Source organism: Schistocerca nitens, chromosome 2 (genome assembly GCF_023898315.1).
Source record: "Schistocerca nitens isolate TAMUIC-IGC-003100 chromosome 2, iqSchNite1.1, whole genome shotgun sequence".
Classification (NCBI taxonomy): Eukaryota; Metazoa; Arthropoda; class Insecta; order Orthoptera; family Acrididae; genus Schistocerca; species Schistocerca nitens.
This window is the reverse complement of record NC_064615.1, coordinates 1,021,347,214-1,021,363,914: the sequence shown is the minus strand read 5'-3', so window position 1 is coordinate 1,021,363,914 and position 16,701 is coordinate 1,021,347,214. Positions and strand designations below refer to the sequence as shown.

Sequence of the window (16,701 nt, the reverse complement as noted above, 5' to 3'; positions counted from 1 at the left end):
CCAGCGAAACCAAGACCAGGCAGATTTAACGTACTGACGAACAGGGGAGCTTTGCCAAGGATGGTTAGCAAAAAATCACAAGAAATCGGCGGAAGCAGTCACTCGCCAGTTCCTAAGTGCTGCAAGCAGCTGAGTTAGCTGTAGGGGGTTAAAAAAGAAAGAGAAACGATGGTCGAGGAGAACCATATCAGCCACATATTTCTTTAGTGATTTCTAACGGACGCTCGAGATGGTGTAAAGAGCGACGACAGTAGCGAATGGATGACTGGAAACGAGTGATCAGGGGCGATGATTCATGCTATACGCTGTGGCAACCCCATAGAAGTGTTTGGGACTGACGAAAGCCTGGATAACGTTAGCTACCATCTTGTGTAATGCTAACAGTGAAATGTGTTGGAGGTAGTGTTAAGCCTAGTTTACACGACGACATTGGGGGTTGCGCCACTCGTTGTATGGAATGAGTTGCACGCAAGTGATTTCATATATGACCGTAGACACGGCGACACCAGTATACACTTCAGTTTCGTCGTTTTGTGGGTCCCTGAGTCGTGTCTGAAATGAAAGTTTTGGCAGCTGAACGTCGCACGAGTTGTGATGGCGTTAAACCTTGATGCGTGGAATCGCTGCATAAGAAAAAAGTAAGGAACGTGTTTCGATTCGTGACTGGATGAAGAAAAGACGTCAGCTCTGTTGCTCAGCAACCTCGCTCAAATAATTTATAACAGAAGATAGAAGAAGTTCTTTTAATTATCTTAGAATGTCACCAGAACTGTTCACGCTTCTTCTAAATAGAGTTAATTATAAGATAAAGAATAAAGGTGCTGTAAGGCATGAAGAATTGTCACTAGAACTGAAATTACATATCATAATGCGTGCATTACAACACTCGGCACGCTATAAGATACGGTTTTAGTTGGTGATAACGCTATTTCCTTAACACCAATAATAATTAACAGTAATAATAATTCACATTAGCAACAATAATTATTCGAAGCAGGCCGCATTAAGAAGAGAATGGTTTGCAAAATACTCCCTTGAAGATAGATGTGTAGAGAGGCAATATTTCAAAATTCTAACACATGTTAATGGGGAGCACTGCAGCGACGTTTTAAATAGATGAATATTGAATAAAGAATGCAGCTTCTTGAATTTGTATAGCCTTCCCTCTTGTCAACAATATTCCTTATCAAAGAGTTGGCTAACTCTAACGATGGGCTGGCTCAAATGGCTCTGAGTACTATGGGACTTAACATCTAAAGTCATCAGTCCCCTAGAACTTAGAACTACTTAAACCTAACTAACCTAAGGACATCACACAAATCCATTCCCGAGGCAGGATTCGAACCTGCGACCGTAGCGGTCGCGCGGTTCAAGACTGAACCTCCTAGAACCGCTCGGCCATATCGACCGGCCTACCGATGGGATCCCCCCTGTGAACCATGCACCTTGCCGTTGGTGGGGAGGCTTGCGTGCCACAGCGATACAGATAGCCGTACCATAGGTGAAACCACAACGGAGGGGTGTCTGTTGAGAGTCCAGGCAAACGCGTGGTTCCTGAAGAAGGGCAGCAGCCTTTTCAGAAGTTGCAGGGGCAAGGGCAACAGTCTGGATGATTGACTGATCTGGCCTTGTAACACTAACCAAAACGGCCTTGCTGTGCTGGTACTGCGAACGGCTGAAAGCAAGGGGAAACTACAGCCGTAATTTTTCCCGAGGGCACGAAGTTTTACTGTATGGCTAAATGATGATGGCGTCCTCTTGGGTAAAATCTTCCGGAGGTAAAATAGTCCCCCATTCGTATCTCCGGGCGGGGACTACTCAAGAGGACGACGCTATCAGGAGAACGAAAACTGGCGCTCCACGGATCGGAGCGTGGAATGTCAGATACTTTAATGGGGCAGGTAGGTTAGAAAATATAAAAAGGGAAATGGATAGATTAAAGTTAGATATAATGGGAATTAGTGAAGTTCGGTGGCAGGAGGAACAAGACTTTTGGTCAGACGAATACAGGATTATAAATACAAAATCAAATAGGGGTAATGCAAGAGTAGGTTTAATAATGAATAAAAAAATAGGAGTGCGGGTAAGCTACTACATACAGCATAGTGAACGCATTATTGTGGCCAAGATAGACACGACGCCCACGCCTACTACAGTAGTACAAGTTTATATGCCAACTAGCTCTGCAGATGACGAAGAAACTGAAGAAATGTATGATGAAATCAAAGAAATTATTCAGATAGTGAAGGGAGACGAAAATTTAATAGTCATGGGTGACTGGTATTCGGTAGTAGGAAAAGCGAGAGAAGGAGACGTACTAGGTGAATATGGATTGGGACTAAGAAATGAATGAGGAAGCCGCCTGGTAGAATTTTGCACAGAGTACAACTTAATCATAGCTAAAACTTGATTCAAGAATCATAAAAGAAGGTTGTATACATGGAAGAAGAGTGGAGATACTGACAGCTTTCAAATAGATTATATAATGGTATGACAGAGATTTAGGAACCAGATTTTAAATTGTAAGACATTTCCAGGAGCAGATGTGGACTCTGACCGCAATCTATTGGTTATGAATTGTAGATTAAAACTGAATAAACTGCAAAAAGGTGGGAATTTAAGGAGATGTGACCTGGATAAACTCACTAAACCAGAGGTCGCACAGAGTTTCAGGGAGCGCATAAGGTAACAATTGACAGGAATGGGGGAAAGAAATACAGTAGAAGAAAAATGGGTAGGTTTGAGGGATGAAGTAGTGAAGGTAGCAGAGGATCAAGTAGGTAAAAAGACGAGGGCTAGTAGAAATCCTTGGGTAACAGAAGAAATATTAAATTTAATTGATGAAAGGAGAAAATATAAAAATGCAGTAAATGAAGCAGGCAAAAAGGAATACATACGTCTCAAAAATGAGATCGACAGGAAGAGCAAAATGGCTAAGCAGGGATGGCTAGAGGACAATTGTAAGGATGTAGAGGCTTATCTCACTAGGGGTAAGATAGATACTGCCTACAGGAAAATTAAAGAGACCTTTGGAGAAAAGAGAACCACTTGTATGAAAATCAAGAGCTCAGATGGAAACCCAGTTCTAAGCAAAGAAGGGAAAACAGAAAGGTGGAAGGAGTATATAGAGGGTCTATACAAGGGCGATGTACTTGAGAACAATATTATGGAAATGGAAGAGAATGTAGATGAAGATGAAATGGGAGATATGATACTGCGTGAAGAGTTTGACAGAGCACTGAAAGACCTGAGTCGAAACAAAGCCCCGGGAGTAGACAACATTCCATTAGAACTACTGACAGCCTTGGGAGATCCAGTCCTGACAAAACTCTACCATCTGGTGAGCAAGATGTGTGAGACAGGGGAAATACCCTCGGACTTCAAGAAGAATATAATTATTGCAATGCCAAAGAAAGCAGGTGTTGACAGATGTGAAAATTACCGAACTATCAGTTTAATAAGCCACAGCTACAAAATACTAACACGAATTCTTTACAGATGAATGGAAATACTGGTAGAAGCTGACCTCAGGGAAGATCATTTTAGATTCTGTAGAAATATTGCAACATGTGAGGCAATACTGACCGTACAACTCATCTTAGAAGATAGATTAAGGAAAGGCAAACCTACGTTTCTAGCATTAGTAGACTTAGAGAAAGGTTTTGACAATGTTGACTGGAATACTTTCTTTCAAATTCTGAAGGTGGCAGCGGTAAAATGTAGGGAGAAAAAGACTATTTACAATTTGTACAGAAACCAGATGGCAGTTACAAGAGTCGAGGGGCATGAAAGGGAAGCAGTGGTTGGGAAGGGAGTAAGACAGAGCTGTGGCCTATCCCTGATGTTATTCAATCTGTATATTGAGCAAGCAGTAAAGGAAACAAAAGAAAAATTCGGAGTAGGTATTATAATCCATGGAGAAGAAATAAAATCTTTGAGGTTTGCCGATGACATTGTAATACTGTCAGAGATAGCAAAGGACTTGGAAGAGCAGTTGAACGGAATGGACAGTGTCTTGAAAGGAGGATGTAAGATGAACATCAACAAAAGTAAAACGAGGATAATGGAATGTAGTCGAATTAAGTCAGGTGATGCTCAGGAAATTAGATTAGGAAATGAGACACTTAAAGAAGTAAAGGAGTTTTGCTATTTGGGGAGCAAAATAACTGATGATGGTCGAAGTAGAGAGGATATAAAATGTTGACTGGCAATGGCAAGGAAAGCGTTTCTGAAGAAGAGAAATTTGTTAACATCGAGTATAGATTTAAGTGTCAGGAAGTCATTTCTGAAAGTATTTGTATGGAGTGTAGCCATGTATGGAAGTGAAACATGGACGATAAATAGTTTGGACAAGAAGAGAATAGAAACTTTCGAAATGTGGTGCTCCAGAAGAATGCTGAAGATTAGATGGGTAGACGACATAACTAATGAGGAGGTATTGAATAGGATTGGGGAGAAGTTTGTCGCACAACTTGACTAAAAGAAGGGATCGGTTGGTAGGACATGTTTTGAGGCATCAAGGGATCACAAATTTAGCATTGGAGGGCAGCGTGGAGGGTAAAAATCGTAGAGGGAGACCAAGAGATGAATACACTAAGCAGATTATGAAGGATGTAGGTTGCAGTAGGTACTGGGAGATGAAGAAGCTTGCACAGGATAGAGTAGCATGGAGAGCTGCATCAAACCAGTCTCAGGACTGAAGACCGCAACAACAACAACAACGATGGGATTTTAGTCTTTTAGACGAGAGCGTTGCCACAGCTAGAATTACGCTTGCTTGTATTTTTCTTAATTCAGCTGTGTATGTGCTCCTAACTCAATAAATTTTGCCCTGCAGTTCAGGTATTGTCAAACCATCTATATTATGATCGCACATGACGGTCTCAGCGGCAGCAATGTGCTGCTTATTTTTGTAACCAGCATCACTGAAATCCCACAAACACCTATGCAAAGCATAGATATACAAAAAGCGGACATTATTCTCCGTTCCCCACTTCGTATTTCAGTTTGTCTTCACTCTACGAGCACACATGGCCTCAAAACTCATGCAACTAGTGTCGCCAAAGTTGGAACACGCCGAAAGTATTTAGTTTCACCAACAAGTTGCGCAAACGCGCGGCGCGCATGCGCAGTGGCCGGTATCGTAGTTACCTGCAAGATAGTGTCGTCGTGTAAACTAGGCTTTACGGTACTGGGAGTGTTTCGTGGTTAGTGTATGGTTCCCTTGTTGCGTTTAATAATACGCTAAGTGCCAAAGGAAATGAACAAGACTGGTGGTACTGTGTGCTGCATAGAGCAGAGGAACATTCGGCGACGATGACTGTATCATTATGACCGTGCATCGTGTCAAAAAGCAGCATCTATGAGGCAGTGTTTGGGAACAATAAAATGACTGGAATGGACTGGCTTTCCCACAGTTCCGACCTTAAACCAATGGAACACCTATGGGATTAGTTAGAAAATCGAGTTGGCTCCACACCCCAGCGTCTATCTTCTCTGGTTTCCCTTGTTGAGGAAGTATGGTCTGTCAGTCCTCCACAGACAATCAGACACATCACTGAAGGTGTCCCCAGCAGAGTTCAATCCAGCGTAAAGTCGAAGGATAGACACAAATTTTTGTCCACTAGTTTACTTACTTTTACTTTTGCTGTTAGTTTTGATCAGATAGTGTATACTTATTTTGTAGCTAATAATACATATTAGTGGTCCTTTGCAACAGAATTTGTGTTATTGCTGTTACCAAACATGTTAAATCTAATTGTATTAGGAATTCTCTGTGGTCTACAAACAGCTACAATAAATACATATTTTTTCTTACTAAAATATTTTGTTTCGAGATTCGTAGAGTTTCGTGGCAGTACATTCACGTTTTTTAATATTTACACAGTTTACAAGTACAGATTGATGATTTAGCGCTTATTATCCGGCAAAGCGAACTGAAAACTTGGACAAGTTGGCAGCGCTAGTTTTGCATAGCACAGTAATGACACATTGATTAGCATTCTTGTTTGGTAGCCATCCTCGCGCATTGTTACTGTGACAAAAGTGATTCACACTATACTGTGTGCCAATCTGTGAATAAACCGTTGGACTTCTTAATTACGATTTTTTTTGTAAAAATCTTTTGAAACTAAGTAATCTTGTTTACACATGATGATAAGTTTTATTCTGGTACCTTTTAAAATGAAAGTCAATCTCTTTCTGGCCTTATAGTCCAGTTCTGCTAGATTGGCTAACGCAATTTAGGATCACGAGATTGTAATAACAGAGATATCTATCAGTACTGTCAGTAGTCCAGGGTCTCGCACGATTACAGAAGTCGATACTCGGCTCCTTCCGTCTTCTATGTAGCGTCTACACTTCACATTGACGTCACATTCAGCTCAGTACATGCAAAATGAAGGCTACCATTTTTGTCGTTGGGCTGCGTATTTTTTTTTTTTTTTTCTCTCTAGCGGCAGGCTACGGTACTGTGACACATGTAGGGTAAGTTTGCTATCGATGGGTCGGCTCCATTGATGGGCCGGTCGATTTCTCTGTGGATATTGACAATAGGCCCATATTAGCAGTCATTATTCATTCGCCGTAATAGTGGTAAGTTGTTCCGCGAAGACACAAAGCAACAGTAAAACAAGGTAAGTCTTGCACTATATTCTTGTAACTGACTAGTATTCATCGCTGATACGTCATAGTGATATGGTAAAACCGATAAAAATTTTGCAGCCATCATTCGAAGGTACGAGCAATTCACACCATTTGCTCATGTTAACAATATAAAGTTAGGTGCTGTGCACGAAGAGTGGGTGTTGTTAAGCGACGTCGTGCGAATAGCCTCGAATGAACCACTTCGAATTTTGTCGGATCTTACGCTTCAACAGGCCGCTATCTACAAAATTTAATGGTGGTGGTGGTGGTTAGTGTTTAACGTCCCGTCGACAACGAGGTCATTAGAGACGGAGCGCAAGCTCGGGTTAGCGAAGGATTGGGAAGGAAATCGGCCGTGCCCTTTCAAAGGAACCATCCCGGCATTTGCCTGAAACGATTATAGGGAAATCACGGAAAACCTAAATAAAGATGGCTGGAGACGGGATTGAACCGTCGTCCTCCCGAATGAAAATTTAATGGTTTTCATTATATTTCCCTAATAGTTTTAAGTCTTTTGATAATCAGTCAAATGTGATGATATTTTTTCTTTTTAAATCTTCAAAGGCGACATTGCTAGTTTTAGCCTCCTTTGGTTTCGAATAAATGTCATACGGTTTTACATTGCAACAAAAACACCTAAAAATAAAAAAAATGTAATGTATTGACAATTATTTAGATGTACAGTATTTAACAGCTATTCCACTATAGGCAACACATGAAAACTGCCTGGACCAAAGAAGAAACCAGTCGCCTGGATAGAACCGGTAACACATGCTTCTATTTTTCAAACAATTCATTAACAGCGAATATTTATGGCTTCTGTGCCGACTACAGTTAAATGCAAAAAATAATGTTAAAGTTACACTGAAAATAATATATTCATTACAATATATGGATTTTATTACATATTTTCTTCAGGTGGCCCGTCAGTAGAAGGCTTCCGCTACCTGCAAACAAACGAAAAACTAAGTACGTAGCTTTTTTTCCGACGTGGTAATTAAAACTATGGCTATCCCTTGTGTTATTCAGACCGATGGCTTCTAAAACTATCGTTCTAGGAAACTTAAGATCCCCTAAGAAAGTACTATCACGCACACAATCAAATGTACTGGAAAGACAGCCAAATAAGAAAAAAAAAGCTATTTATATAAGTAAGACTTGTAATACACAGTCCAGCCTCCCGCTATATTAATGTGAACAGCACGCATGTTCGACGTCAACGCGCCATAACCACTCACAGACGGCAGTTAGCAGAACTAACAATGGATGGTACGACGGGCGTTTGAAAAGTCCGTGTAAAAATAAAAACTACTTAAATGTTTGGGGTAAACCTTTTGTAATTACTATTAAAAACAGTCTTGATCACGATTTATTTAACAAGGTGACCGGTTTCGACCACTACTGTGGTCATCTTCAGAACTATAAGTTGTATACAAAGCTCTAATTAGAGGGCTACATACATTAAACAAAATACATAAAGTTATAAAGCTATAAAACGTTGAATTACCATTGAGTAGGAACCTCTTTCTGTTGGAGAATCACTACTGGAGAAACCAGTGCACATCTTACTATATATAATGGAGGCTCCACCCACTTCTGACTGCGTGATGTCATTATAAACCAATGAGTTATAAGTCGAATTACAATTTAAAATTTCTTAGTTAAAAGAACATTGTCAAGAATTAGAAATAAATACACACTAAACTTAGCTTATTAAACAGCTATTGTCAATTAAGAAGCGTTAAAAATATTTAAATATGTAGGCAGTACATGGGTTGCCCTCTCAAGGCCTGTCAGTGAACCATTTGGAACCACTGGTTGCTATGGTGAAGTTAGACGCCGTTGCAAAGATGAAGCAGCAGGCATTTTTCACTGAAGTTGTTGTAAAGTCGATAGTCGAACTAGTGGTTGCCATGGTGAGGACAAACGCCAGTGCAAAGATGTGGCAGCAGGCTTCTTTCCAACGAAGTTGTTGCGAAGTAGAATGGCAAAGACTGTGGCGTCAGACGATGTATTATTGAGCACAACTTGTCTTTATTGAAACGAAAAGAGTAAGCTACAATAATCTGTAGCTGACATGTATACTACATGCTGCCCAAATACGATACGAAGTAGTTATCCGTATATATGAAATATTATCTATGAATTTGATATGTTTTTAAGGCATTGCTATTCCTCAAGTTATATGCCAGTCATATATGCAAATAAAAATGAAAGAATTTAAAATTATAAAATTATGAGCCAGTGTCAAAAATAAAACGATGTGAATTAGCAATATTCAGTCTAAAAGCATAAAAGCAAAAATTCTAAAACAGATTCTCCAACAGAAAGAGGTTCCTACTCAATGGTAATTCAACGTTTTATAGCTTTATAACTTTATGTATTTTGTTTAATGTATGTAGCCCTCTAATTAGAGCTTTGTATACAACTTATAGGTCTGAAGATGACCACAGTAGTGGTCGAAACCGGTCACCTTGTTAAATAAATCGTGATCAAGACTGTTTTTAATAGTAATTATTTATAAGACATTGATCACTGCTGTTCCCGTAATGCATTCAAAAGTAAACCTTTTTTATTTTTCGACATAATCTCTTTTTAGACTGATACACTTCGTCCAACGCTGTTCTAATTTGTTCAAATGGTTCAAATGGCTCTGAGCACTATGGGACTTAACATCTGCGGTCATCACTCCCCTAGAACTTAGAACTACTTAAACCTAACTAACTAAGAACATCACACACATCCATGCCCGAGGCAGGATTCGAACCTGCGACCGTAGCGGTCACGCGGTTCCAGACTGAAGCGCCTAGAGCCGCTCGGCCACACCGGCCGGCTTCTAATTTGTATATCCCTTCCGAATAATAGGAATTGTCCAAGTGTGCAAAAAATCTATTAGTTGCTGCAATCACCTCCTCGTATGAATAAAATCTTTGTCCCACCAGCCACTTCTTCAAACTGGGGAACACACAGTAGTCCGAGGGAGCCAAGTCTGGAGAATAGGGGGGATGTGCAACGAGTTGGAATCCTATTTCCAATAATTTTGCGACCACAACTGCTGAGGTGTGTGCTGGTGCATAGTCGTGATGGGAAAGGGCGTTTTTGCGGTCCAATCGCCGGCGTTTTTCTTGCAGATCAGTTTTCAAACTGTCCAATAACGATGAATAATATGTACCTGTAATAGTTTTACCTTTTTTCAGATATTCGATGAGGATTATCCCTTGCGAATCCCAAAAGACAGTCGCCATAACCTTTCCGGCCGAAGGAATGGTCTTCGCCTTTTTTGGTGCAGATTCTCCCTTGGTAACACATTGTTTAGATTCTTGTTTGGTCTCAGGAGTATAGTAATGTATCCATATTTCATCCACAGTGACGAAACGACGCTTTAAGTCCTGCGGATTCTTCCTGAACAGCTGCAAACCATCCTTGCAACACTTCACACGATTCCGTTTTTGGTCAAGCGTGAGCAATCGCGGAACTCATTATGCGGATAGCTTTCTCATGCCCAAATATTTATGCAAAATATTATGTATCCGTTCATTTGAGATGCCCACAGCACTAGGAAACTCACACACCTTAACTCTTCTGTCATCCATTACCGTATCATGGATTTTATCAATGATTTCTGGAGACCTAACCTCCACAGGGCGTTCAGAATGCTCAGCATCACTTGTGCCCAAATGGCCACTCCGAAAATTTTGAAACCACTTATAAACTGTTAAAATCGGAGGTGCAGAGTCACCGTAATGTTTATCAAGCTTCTCTTTAGTCTCCTAAAGCGTTTTGCCTTTCATAAAGTAACGTCCATTTTTTTTTACAATCATTCGACTTCCTTGATTCACACGAATGCCAAACACAAAGAAATAGACCAATATGGCTGAAACGTGGTGTGCAGTGATCTCTATGCTACGTGGATGTTGAACTTCAGCCATTCTATCGTGCCAGCCATAGATGCTCACATTTCGTTTCTTGCCAAACTACAACATGGCTGGTAGGAAATATCACTAGAACACGAAAAGAAAATGCTTTTCAATTCCTCTCCCTCATAAGCCTATTACTTCATATGTTGACATAAAGTTCAAAACAAGAAATCAGTCTGCAATTCTTTGTCAGATGCAGACCGATTGAAATTTGTTTGCCAAACTACAATATGGCGGACGATGCAAAGCACGTGTATTTGCAGACACGCTGCAGTTCTATACTCAGAGAGCAGACTTCTACGTCCAGGTTGTGTAGAGATCACTGGTAGTGTGCGTTCTTTCCAAAGATGCTACTAAGTAAACATGACCTCGATACGCGCCGGTGGTGCCATCTCTCGGACTTTGCACGGACTTTTCAAACGCCGCTCGTATATAAAGCGTTTCGGCGGGGGAAGGGGGAGTGACAACAGTGCAGTTGTTGTGGTATTGCCGAAATGAAGCGATTTATCCGACACCCCCCCCCCCCTGGCATGATCATTAGCTTTCGCGACGAGGGTGGAAGCGTTTCCGGAAGGGCTAAGACTAAACTGTTCGCATGCCGCCTTGGTTAAAGTATACGAGTACCATCCATGGCAAAATCGCGCTGTCCAAAACCGGCTCCGAGGCAAATGCAGAGAGAAGTAGAAGATGGCTGCGGGAATGTGTCCTGGCGAACAGACGAGCAACTATTGAGTGACAGCCCAGATGAACCAGGAAGCTACCAACAGTGTCTCCTCAAGGATAATTCAGCAAACATTGCTGTGTATGGGCCTCCGCAGCAGGCGCCTAGTCCATATACAGCCATGTTGACTTCTGTTCATCGGCGACGAAGTCTGGAATTTTCACGTCAGTATCACAACTGGATATTCAGTGAATGGCGACAGGTGGTCTTTTCATATGGATCACGTTTTATGCTCCATCGGAATGAAAGCAAGCAGCTTGCAGCCATTAGGGTCCACACCAGAAGATGAAGCTTTATGATCTGGGGAACTCCCTCTCGACGGCACAGTGGATCAATACAAGTGGGCCGCGTGCAGCTCACGTTGATGCCGTTCATAGCTTCGCATCTTGTAATAGCGATAGTGCCGTCTCGTTTTCTTACAAGAGAACCTCCCCATCGCACCCCCCTCAGATTTAGTTATAAGTTGGCACAGTGGATAGGCACTGAAAAACTGAACACAAATCAATCGAGAAAACAGGAAGAAGTTGTGTGTAACTATGAAAAGATAAGCAAAATATAGAAACTGAGTAGTCCATGCGCAAGATAGGCAACATCAAGGATAACTTGGGCTAAGGAGCACCGTGGTCCCGTAGTTAGCGTGAGCAGCTGCGGAACGAAAGGTCCTTGGTTCAAGTCTTCCCTCGAGTAAGAAGTTTAATTTTTTATTTTCAGACAATTATCAAAGTTCATGCACTCACACATAATGAACTGCGCTCTCCAAAATTCCAGGACATGTTCAGATCTGCTTAGACATGGAAAAACGTTAAAAAACATATGTTTTGACAGAGCACAGGGAAAATTGTGCGACTGTGAAACTGTTGCATTCATTTTTTGCAGTTTATGTGACAAACTCTTATGTTTTCATCACTTTCTTGGGAGTGATTATCACATCCACAAGAAAATCTAAATCGGGCAAGGTAGAAGAATCTTTTTACCCATTCGCCAAGTGTACAACTTAGGTGGGTCGACAACATATTCCTGTCATGTGACGCACATCCCGTCACCAGTGTCGTATTGAATATATCAGACGTGTTTTCCTGTGGAGGAATCGGTTGACCTATGGCCTTGTGATCAAATGTTTTCGGTTCCCATTGGAGAGGCACGTCCTTTCGTCTACTAATCGCACGGTTTTGCGGTACGACCGCAAAACACAGACACTAAACTTATTACAGTGAACAGAGACGTCAATGAACGAACGGACAGATCATAACTTCGCGAAAATAAAGAAAGTAAACTTTTCACTCGAGGGAAGACTTGAACCAAGAATCTCTCGTTCCGCAGCTGCTCACGCTAACCACGGGACCATGAGGCTCGTGAACTCACACTTTTCTTGGTGTTGCTTATATTGCACATGGACTACTCTGTTTGTATATTTTGCTTATTTTTTCATAGTTCCACACAACTTTTTCCTGTTTTCTCGATTGATCTGTTTTCAGTTTTTCAAGGCCTATCCACTGTGCCAACTTATAACTAAATCTGAGGGGGGTGCGGTGGGGAGGTTCCCTTCTTAGTATGTTTACTGGCGCCACTACGTTTGCTCGCCTTGTCTGTCCGTGAGTGGCAGCAGCAGCGCTTATCGATAGCGCGTACGGTGGTACCATCTTTGGACCGGCCTCTTGTATTTCCGGGTCGTCGTGAGTCGAGCGAGTTGAGTTGGGAGGGAGCAGCAGTGAGGTCTAGACAGCCAGTACCCGCCCGACCGCTGGCGACACACATGCACAGTCCGCGAGAGTGCACGACCACGTCAAGGACCGGATTCAGCGAGTTTTAGTTGAATGGACGACGATATTCGAGTAGCGCAACTTTCACTTGTGTGTGTGTGTGTGTGTGTGTGTGTGTGTGTGTCCGTCGAAGTGACCTCATGGCAATAAGTGGTCAGTCGACTATTTATACTGGGATCTTTCTAGTGCCTGACTTGAGTGGGGACGACCGTTGGTTGGTCGGTCGGTCGGTCGTCGCAGCGGACGAGCATTTGGTCTTCCGATCGCTTCTGGCTTCTCTGTGTTTTTGCTGACTTATAATTCGTCCGTGTTCTGTCACAGTGATTGGTTTTAGTATTGTGTGTTGTTGGTGGAATTGTTTTCCCGTATCCGTGTGTATCTTGTGCTTTTGACTGTGCAGTTATTTTAGTGCTGTCTGCGTACTGGATTTGCTGGGGGAGTTGCGAACGGACATGAGGTCGGTTGGGGGCGCAGCAGCGGGCTGGCCCGTGCAGCGTGAGGGCAAGCGTGGGCCGCTGGCGGCGTGCTGCCACTGCCGGATGGAGGAGGGGTAGCTGCGAGAGCGACGACTTCGTTGCACACCGTACCCTGGACGTTTGAGTGAAGAGTTGACTGCTAATGCAACCTCAACTATTCTGAGAGCTCGCCTTTGGTCTGAGGGTTGTTGCTCCCAGGGCCGCTGAGCCTGGCGGCAATGAGGGAAGCGTTTCGAGGCGGTGAAATATTGCAGCCGTCTTTCTCTATTTGTTAGTCATCATTGAATTTAGTATTATTCTTATTAGCGAAGTGCGACCAGCGGTATTTTCTGCCTTGTGGCCCCAGTTACCTTCCCTTGAGGTTAGTGAACTTTGCCGGCAGTGTACCTTTCCTCGTCGTGTTGATGCTGTCCGACATGGCGTGTAGTTCGACAGCCTCTTGCATTGTACTGTGCATTTCTTTTTTTGGGGGGGGGGGGGGGTTGGGGTGGGGAGCGGGAGGTCTACCTTGGTTCTAGTGTTTCCTTCAGTCTTGGGTGTTTTTTAAGACATAGTGCTGTCTGTCCCTTCACCCTTGCCTAAAAATATTCCATCGTTGTACCGGTGACCGGTCGCTACGCGTATTGGTTAGTCGGTCGGTCAGCACTTAAAGCTGCCCTTAGTTTGAGTTGCCATCTTGTTACGCGATGACAAGTATTGGCTGTCTGCCTCACCTTTCCTTATATTGTTACCTTCCCAGTCCGACACTTCGAACACTCGCTGAGAACCGCTTGTCCTGATTCCTTAGATTGTGATTTTGTTTTAAGGATATTTGTTTTTTTATAATTATTGTTGGTGTGGCCTTCAGCCGAGCAATAATTTCGCTTCTTTGGTGATAAGGCCTTCAGCTGTGTTACAGTAAGTTTTTTTAAGGCTACTTGTTTTAAAAGCAAGGGATTTATTTTAAAAGTGCTATTTGGAATTGTGTTCCTAACTTCCAATTCAGGCCTTCAGGCGTTTGTAATTTGAAATTGTTTGTGGCTTTCAGCCGAGTAATTATTTTACTTCTTTTATAATAAGACCTTCAGCCATGTTACAGTTTGTTTTAAAACGAAGTATTTATCTTAATATCTGCTATTTGGAATTGTTCTTCTGACTTCTAATTCAGACCTTCAGCCGTTTGTTGTTTGAGGTTATTGTTCGTGGCCGTTGACCCCAAAATTGTGGAATTCTTGGTGATAAGACCTTCAGCCGTCATACAGTCAATTGTGTTTTTTTTAAGAGATTGTTTTAAAATTTTAATGTTTTTAAATAATGTTGACATATTGTTGTGCAACCGAGAGTAATTGATTACGGCCCCATCCACAATCGTAACCTTATCCTGTCCATCCTGAGTGACCAGCTCTCAACAAGTATGCATCTACCTTTGGTGGCCATGTCCACACCTACACGCAGTTTGTCTCCCTGGCATCTACCAGTAGGACGATGCAACGTGTCACACAGCTCGCAATGTACATGCGTGGTTCAAAGAGCACCAGGATGATTTTATCGCACTCCCCTGGCCACTAAACTCCCCGGCTTTTAACCCAGTCAAGACTGTGGGAACACCTCAATCGGGCTGTTCGCCTCAACGATCGTCGACCTAGAACTCTAGCGCACTGGCCACAGCACTGAGTCGGCATGGCTCCACATCCACGTCGGTACCAACAGTTGGTAACTTTTCCTGCACGTCTCACAATCGTCCGCGCTGCAAAAAGTGGTTACTTAGGCTTTTGACAGGTGTTTACGTTAATGTGACTGGACAGTATACATGACGGGCAAATGTTTAAAAGACATTCTCAATCGAGCAACTCTGCTGTAATCCAGAAATGCACATCTGTCAGTTAATGTCCGTACAAAGTGGAAGCCATATGTTTGCTTTGTATATGAACACTAAAGGCAACGACAGACTAGCTCAGCAATACTTCAGCGCTTGCACAGACATACATGCATCAGAGAGAAAGTGATAGAACAGTGAGGTATGATGTGTACCGTGTAAGGCGTCCAGTCTCTCACTCACCTTTCTCCTTTGCTTCGGTCCTCGGAACACCGGCCGCTGCAGCTGCAATCAAAGGGCAAACCTTTTAATAACGCAGAGAGGCGGATGCAGTCTGGAAATACCGTGACAACCAAGGAGTAAATACTCGACTGCTAACACGTCCTTGCGTAAGAAACGTGGGGGAGAGGGAAATGTTTGCTCAGTCCACAAGCTCAGGGAAGCGGCTGTCACACAACATGAGGCAGCGCTTTTCGCAGACTTGCGACGACGTCGCATCATCTCAGGCACCAGACTGACGTGACAAAGAGCACAGAAGCGCGCCGCAGCACAGGACCCCCCGCAGATTTCCACAGTGGAGCATCCCCCAACCGCCGTGCCATTTGCCGGAGAACGAACCCCACTCCAGTGCCTCTCGCGCGTTTGAAATATGTTTAAAAGTGTGTCGCCAGGCACATTAATGACCGAGAAACTGGTGCATATTGTAGCGAAAGTGGTTCTAAAGAGATTAAACCATCGAATTTTGAACGTGAAAGTGCCTACACACACTGTGCAACACAATTAAAGGGCGACTTTCTCGAAACGTCTTAATTGTCTCCCACTGTGATGCATACGTTTGAAATTTAGCTCAAAGGTGCCTACAAGCTTCCTCTGTAAGGGAGCATTAGGGCGAAGCCCTGCGACGTTCCGCACGGGCTCCATGACGCTTCAGACAGCAAACTGTCGGCACATGCGAAAAAAGGTCAGAGCTTAGCTCAGGCGAGGTGTATGGTTGATTGATTATGTCACACTGCCACAAAATTTCCGCACAATTCGCCCGACGCCACCGTGGACTTGATGGAAAGATTGTAACAACCGCGACGCCCATTGTCGAAATTACACGGTTTTCTTCCAGATGTCCAGGGAAAACATTTCTGACACACCGACGCTCAGAATGGACACGAAAATGTCTTAAGGGGTGGCTTAATGGGCGTCAATCAAACCATCCCTTCTCTTGGCCGAAAAGGACAGTTCGCAGCGCGATGAACAACAGGGCATAGTTCTTGACAATTCTGGATACTGCTGTCACCTGCTGGACACTTCAACCGTTCTCTATCTCGGGTCAGCAACCCCACTGAATGTGACCGCACTCCTTTGCATTGCAGTGCACCCGCAGCTTTGCTGTGGT

At 43.0% G+C, this 16,701-nt stretch overlaps 1 protein-coding gene across 5 annotated transcripts in view; it reads right to left on the bottom strand.

Annotated features, from left to right (window-relative positions):
* LOC126237366 (prolyl 4-hydroxylase subunit alpha-2) overlaps positions 1-16,701 on the bottom strand; it is an 840,261-nt gene that overhangs the window by 397,162 nt on the left and 426,398 nt on the right. For 3 of the 5 annotated variants that reach the window (XM_049947442.1, XM_049947446.1, XM_049947445.1), the window contains exon 4: positions 15,558-15,599. The exons of the other annotated variants lie outside the window; for them this stretch is intronic. The gene's annotated coding sequence lies outside the window, so the exon portion shown is untranslated. The remainder of the gene's footprint in view (positions 1-15,557; positions 15,600-16,701) is intronic. 5 annotated transcript variants of the gene reach the window in all.